A 6,000-nucleotide genomic window follows, 5' to 3' on the forward strand; every position below is an offset into this window, starting at 1 on the left:
ATAACACTTTTCAGGTAATCTGGTAGGATGTAGCAGACAAACGACCAAGTTACTTTCTCATACATTGCGTGGTCATAATCACGGACCCATGGTGCCTCAATTATTACTATTATTATTATTAACGACATGTTGACGGTTTGCAGCTGAAATGGAAGCCGCTGAAGACGATCTGAGAAAAAAATCACCTATGATCTCGATCCCGCAGATAGTTTTGATGTCCCTACTCAATCTCGGGTGTTAAAGACAGACAGACAAAATAGTTTATTTATCTGTCACGTGAATGTACAACGGTAAAAAGACATAGAAAATACAGACAACAGTCCAGATGGCCAATGAGACACACTAGACAATATGTGCATAACATGTATAAACTATAAGATTAAAACATTAAGGAGTATCACACATATGAAAGACCTAAGAAAAAAGAAAGAAACTTTATAGGGATGATAGCTTACGCCGATACATACGGCTAACTAAAGCGGCCAGTGGATTAACTGACTGACTGACTGACTGAGTTTAGTTTTACGCCGCTTTTAGCAATTTTCCAGCAATATCACGAGAAATGGGCTTAACACATTGTGCCCATGTGGGGAATCGAACCCGGGTCTTCGGTGTAACGAGCCAACGCTTTAACCACTAGGCTACCCCACCGCCCCAGTGGATTAACAATAATTTCTGTTTGTAAGAGGAATGTAGCTTGTTCAGTGTTTGATAACTGAGCAAGATTTGGGTGTAAGATACTAGATTTTCTAAACAAATCATACCGAAGATCAGAATACTGACAGCTAACTAAGAAATGGACTTCGTCTTCGACAGCCTGACTACTACAGTGACGTCAAAGCCTGTCTGCAAGTGGCGTCGCAGGACGAGAAAATCTACCACGTTCTATTTCTAATGGAAGTGTACCACAGCGAAGTTTACCTAGAACGCTACGGTGCCATCTGGGCAGTATAGCAGTTATGCATGGTTCTGGAGTAACAGTGTACTTAAACTGTCTATATGTGCGTAGCTTATTACCGTTGGGATTACCCTTGTCATTCTACAATTCCCGTAGCCACTCCTGATGTTCACTACTAGACATGTGTAACAGGTCTTGCACTGGGAGTTGCAACGATTGTAATAAAGATGACTCTGTGTTATCCCATGATTTGGCTAAACGCCGTGACCAGCTGCTGATTAACAGAAGGCAATCTATCAGGTGCTATACGGTGCAATTTAACCCAAAAACGTAATACTTCTGTTCTATGTTTTGACAAAGTACTAGTCCATCCCATATCACCCCTTACTGCCAAATTAGGGGTTTTGCTATTTACGCCAATGAACAATCTACAAGCACGGTTCTGTACTGCACTTATACAATTAAAATCCTTAGTTCCCCAGAGTGCTGCACCGTAAGACAGAATAGGTTGCACTAAGTTGTTGTACAACGTATTAAAGACGTTATACGCCATACATCCCACGGACTTAAACTTACACATCACCAATCCCAGCTCGCAGTTAGCAGACTTCGCTATTTCTTTAGCAGTGTAATCTAAATCAAGATTTTCCTCAAGCCACAGTCCCAAATATTTATAGGCGTTAGTGTAATCAACATAATCATCACCAATCATAAAAACAAATTTAGATCTCATAAACCGTTTAGGACGATAATGAATAACTTTGGTTTTCTGAATATTAACCAGAATTCGCCAGCGGGAGCACCAATCAGCTACAACATCCAACATTCTCTGCAATGACTCCTCATCAGGAGCGATACGTGCTATGTCATCTGCATATAATAACAAAATGAACCTAACATCATCAATTTCAATGCCACATCTTAAGGTCGTTCACATATATTGAAAACAACGTCGGCGACAACCCACACCCCTGACGAACTCCGGAGGTTACAGAGAAAATGTCTGTGTATTCATCGTTAATACGGACCCGGGCCGAGGTACTGGTTACATGGACTGAACTGCGTGTAAGAACTTCCCGTTAATGCCAAGCTGCAGTAGTTTATACCAAAGACAGCGTCTGTTTACCTTATCAAAAGCCTTCATTGCATCAATATAGCAAACAAAAGTAGACTTATTAGCCTGTTTTCTATTTTTCATAACCGAATAAATGCTATACAAGTGCTCTAAGGTTCCACGTTTAGAGCGAAACCCGTTTTGTTCATCCAAATCTTATTCGCTTCCAGCCAAGAACTAAGTCTAGAATTAAGTATATTCGCATACATTTTACACGGGACTGATAACAAAGAGATGCCTCCATATCCCAACGGGTCACGAGGGTCAGAGTCAGGTTTCCTAATAGGATTAATAATACTATGACGCCATGCTTGGGGCAGATATTATTATCAAAACAGAAACTGTAAATACGAAAAAGGATATCAACGCAAGCCTTGTTCTTCAACGCCTCAGCCGGTATACAGTCGGGTCCCGCCGCCTTCCCATGTCGTGCACGTGCAATAGCACGTTCGACCTCTGCTGACGTGATGGGTGAGTCTAGGTCACTTGTGTCATAGCTAACTGGACTGGTCACATGACCGTTGTCAATTTCATTGTTTACATGACAAAAATGGGTATCACTGAAACTGGGTGATCCTTGTTTGGAAAATAAAAAGCTATAGTCATTCCGCCATTTATCAAGGACAACTGCTCTATCAGAAGATACAGAATCGTTATCAAGAATAACCTCCCAAGGAACAGTATCTTTACTTTCTTCTGAAATACCCAACCTGCCTATGGTCTTCCCAAAACTACGAGGATTATTATCAGAGTGTTTATCTAATAGTCGTTGCTGCTCCTTCAGCTGATACTCCCATTTAGCCTTGCATAGCTGCTTGTCAAAAGCTTTCCTATGACTGATATAGATATGGCGAAGTTTCCTTCGCAATACAAAAGATTTACAACGTAACCACTCACGCTCGGCAGCTCTAGCGTCATCCCACAGTGACTGTAGATTCTCACTCCAATAAGGTTTATAAACTGATCTACACTTATTCAATCTAACCTTCGACCTACTAGCTGTACAAGAGGGAACCATATCTAATTTCGCTAACATAAAGTTTAAAAAATCATTAAATATCTCGTCAACATCGTCCTGAGCAGAAATGTTGCTTTCTAAACGATGTATGAAGTCATTAACTTGTCCTAACACTGTCTGATCCATTAGAAATGAGTCTGGAATACGTGATGCAACATAACGCCTAGAATTACAGGAGACATCACAATTAACATTACTACCAATCCCCACATCCTCACTACACGGTACAGATAAATCCCAAGGCAGAATCGAGTGATCTGGTACCGATTTTGGCATATTAGTACCATTAGTTATTGATGACATAGTGACAACATTAAAGTTTGTAAAATGATTTAAGTGTTCATGAGCAGTGACAACATAATCAACTACTGAGGCACCGTTCTTGATAAATGTAAAGTCTTGTGTTCCAAGGCGCCAATTTAAAACACACAAATTACACTGCGTTAAAAAGTCAGTAAACAGTTGGCCATGGGAGTTCAGTGTAAAGTCTATTACCTCGCGGTCAGGGATACTATCTACGCCCTGAATAACATCAGTATCATCACTAATGCGTGCATTAAAATCGCCACATAGGCAGATTATTCCTTCATTCTGAAAGTTATACATTTTGTCCAGAAGCCTATTAAAGAAGTCTTCCGCATCATTTAAGAGAGAAGATCTACTCTATGACCAAGGTAACAGTGATCGTTTTGGTCTAGCAATTTCGAGCGACTAATTGACAGAACGCCTAAAATATCGGATACCTAAGAAAACGCGTGCCAACAACGAATTTGCAATGAAGAAGTTTGGCGAGTGGGCACACTCCCGCAATCAAAAGACGCAAACCTCGATGATTATTATCCTGTTCCAACTGATTTGGCGAACACTGAGGAAAAAGAAATTTCCTACTGGCTGACACGTTTTGTTATGGAAGTTTGTCGCAAGGATGGGAGTGATTACCCGCCTCAAACATTGTACAACATTGTGATGGGCATTCAGCGCTATGTACGAGAAGAATGTGGGCGTGTCCTGGGTTTTCTGCTGAAAGACGGTCATTCGTTTCAATCCTTGAGACAAATTTTGGACGCGCGAATGAAAGAAGTATCTGGAAAGGGACTCGATGTGCGAAAACGAACTGATCCTATCACTGAGGACGATGAAAATAAGTTGTGGGATTCTTGTGTGATAAATCTGAAAAATGCAACTGGAACACAGAGAGCGTAATGTGGAGCAGTTCAGTGTTACAGTGGATTCTAGAAGACAGAAAGTATTGGTGAACCAGGACCATGTGAGTAAATCAGTTCGGGTAGAGCCGAAACGTGTAGAGCAGCATAGTGACGCTTCTAACCTTCGTGATGTTGTTAACCTGTTTAAAACCTACTTTACATTCATTCCTACATCTGGCCCTCTCTACCGCCGATCCCTTTCAGGGGACAGAAAATCCAGCTGTCACTGTAAAATTACTGAAATAGAGCGTGTTAATGTGTAGCATGGCTTGTGTGTTTCTTTAACCACGTGTAAAACATGTGGTAGCTCCTCAGTGTAAACAAACTACGTCAGACAGATTCGGCCAATCAGATGGCTAGTTTTCACCCAATACCATTCACGTGGTTTGCCATGAACCAAGTCACACCATGGGATTTGGTGTTGGCGAAAAATGGCCATCTGACTGGCTGAAACACTTTGGCCATGCGCTAACTCTGCATATACCCCCGAATTAAATCTTTACAGGGTATACCCCGCCATCTTTGCTTTATTTCTATACTCTCCGACTCTCTGGGTATCTTACTTAAATTCCTTTACCACCCGTCTTAATTCCATCTAAGGGTGTACCCCAGTCTAATTTACATTTATCTATCTTCTGTCTTACTTCCATCACTGGGTATAACTCACTAATTAATTCAATTTCTAAAGCCTCTTTTCTGCACTTGTATATCTGGTTTTATCCTAGTGTGATTCCAATTTCTAAAACCTCCGTTTTACTTCCCTCTCTGGCTATAAACATGTCATACTTGATCTTTGACTTCGTCCGTTATACTTCATCCCTGGGTATACGTCCGTCTAACATCAATATATATTCCGTACGTTTTAGTTCCAACTCTCCATCTTACTTTCACTTCTTTTATACCCTTCATCCTAGTGGCTACACCGAGTCCTACTGGTTTTAGTTACTCAAAAGTTACTCAAAAGTTACTCAAAAGTTACACCCAGTCTCACTTCCATCTCTGGTTATACATCCGTCTCATTTCCATTTCTATACCACCCGTCCTACTGAAGTCACTTGGTATATCCCCGTCAAACGACAGTTTCTACATCGTCCGTCTTACTTCCATTTCTAGGTATACCCCGATCTTATTTCAATTCCTACTCCCTACGTACTAGTCCAATACTAATAGTTCAAACTCTTGGCATCTGGCATACTTCCAACCCGGATAATTCCTATTCCCTCCGCCTTACATCAATTTTCTTGTTTTCTGTCTCACTCTAATCAGTGGGTATACCGACGTCTTACTTCAATTTCTACACTCTTTCTTACTTCCATCTCTGGGTATACTCATTTCAAGTGTCATACCATCAGCGGTACTGCAGCCACTCATTATATATCCTGCAAACTTAACTTTCTACAACCACCGTCTTACTTCCATCTCTGGGTTTATCCCTTTCTGACTTCCGTATCTACACCCTCCATCTAACTTTTATGTGCTTTCAATTTCTATACCCTCCGTCTTACTGAATTCTCCGGGTATAGTCCCGTCATACTTCACTTTCTAAATAATCCGTCATACTCTGATCAAACGGTATACCCCCGTCGCACTTCACTTTCCTTACCCTTCTTCTTACTTCCATCACAGGGTATGACCCCCGTCTCACTTCACTTTCCTTACCCTCCATCTTACTTCCATCACAGGGTATATCCCCGTCTCACTTCACTTTCCTTACCCTTCATCTTACTTCCATCACAGGGTATACCCCAGTCTCACTTCACATTCC

The sequence above is a fragment of the Haliotis rubra genome, unplaced genomic scaffold (genome assembly GCF_003918875.1).
Source record: "Haliotis rubra isolate DU_JTF1 unplaced genomic scaffold, ASM391887v1 Scf62, whole genome shotgun sequence".
Lineage (NCBI taxonomy): Eukaryota > Metazoa > Mollusca > Gastropoda > Lepetellida > Haliotidae > Haliotis > Haliotis rubra.